The following is a 1,611-nucleotide window of genomic DNA, read 5'->3' on the forward strand; positions in this document are numbered from 1 at the left end:
TGATTGTATTCAGGAAGCTCCTTAGCTTTCTTTTAGTCCAGTTGTGCTGACTTCCCCTGTAGTGTGTGCTGTCCTTCCCTTCACCTAAGATGATTCTTGTCTACTGTCTAGTTAGTAAATAACCCTCACCCTCCCTCCCCACCCCTGTAACCATCAAAGAATGTTTTCTTCTGTGTTTAAACCTTTTCATGAGTTCTTATAATAGTGGTCTTATACAGTATTTGTCCTCCTGTGACTGATTAAATTCACTCAGCATAATAAGTTCCAGCTTCCTCCATGTTATAAGATGTTTCACTGCTTCTTTGTTGTTCTTTATCATTGCTTAGTCTTCCATTGTGTGGATATACCATAATTTGTTTATCAGTTCGTCCATTGATGGACACCTGGGTTGTTTCCATCTTTTTGCTATTGTGAACCCTGCTGCAATGAACATGGGTGTGCATATATCTATTTGTGGGACGGTTCTTATATCTCTAGGTTATAGTCCAAGGAGCAGGATAGCTGGATCATACGGTACTTCTATTTCTAGCTTTTTAAGGAAGCCCCAAATCGATTTCCAAAGTGGGTGTACCATTTTACATTCCCACCAACAGTGTATAAGTATTCCAGTCTCTCCACAACCTCTCCAGCATTTATTATTTTGTGTTCTTTGGATTAAGGCTAGCCTTGCTGGGGTGAGATGACATCTCATTGTAGTTTTGATCTGCATTTCTCTAACGGCTAATGATTGTGAGCATTTCTTCATGTGTCTGTTAGTTGCCTGAATATCTTCTTTGGTGAAGTGCCTATTCATATCTTTTGCCCATTTTTTAACTGGGTTATTTGTCTTGGTTGTTGAAGTTTTGCAGTTATCTTGTAGATTTTAGAGATTGGATGCTGATGGGATTTGTCATAGCCCAAAATTTTTCCCAGTCTGTAGGTTGACTTTTGACTCTTTTGGTGAAGTCTTTTGATGAGCATAAGTGTTCAATTTTTAGGAGCTCCCAGTTATCTATTCTCTCTTCTGGTGCTTGTGCATTGTTACTTATGGTCCGTATTGTGTTTATGCCGTGTATTAGGGCTCCTAGCATTGTCCCTATCTTTTCTTCCCTGATCTTTAGCATGTTCGATTTTATATTTAAGTCTTTGATCCATTTTGAGTTAGTTTTTGTGCATGGTGTGAAGTATGGGTCTTGTTTCAGTTTTTTTGCAGATGGTATCCAGTTATGCCAGCACCATTTGTTAAAGAGACTGTCATTTCCCCAATTAACGGACTTTGGGCCTTTGTCAAATATCAGCTGCTCATAGGTGGATGAATTTATGTCTGGATTCTCAATTCTGTTCCATTGATCTATGTATCTGCTGTACCAGTACCAGGCTGTTTTGACTACGGTGGAGGTATACTAGGTTCTAAAATGAGGTAGTGTGAGCCTACCACTTTGTTCTTCTTCTTGAGTTATACTTTACTTAGTCGGGGCCTCTTCCTTTTCCATATAAAGTTGGTGATTTGTTTCTCCATCTCATTAAAAAATGCCTGTGGAATTTGGATCAGGATTGCATTGTATCTGTAGATCACTTTGGGTAGAATTGACATTTTCACTATGTTGAGTCTACCTATCCATGAGCAAGGTA

Source organism: Trichechus manatus, unplaced genomic scaffold (genome assembly GCF_000243295.1).
Source record: "Trichechus manatus latirostris isolate Lorelei unplaced genomic scaffold, TriManLat1.0 scaffold00053, whole genome shotgun sequence".
In the NCBI taxonomy this organism is placed as follows: Eukaryota; Metazoa; Chordata; class Mammalia; order Sirenia; family Trichechidae; genus Trichechus; species Trichechus manatus.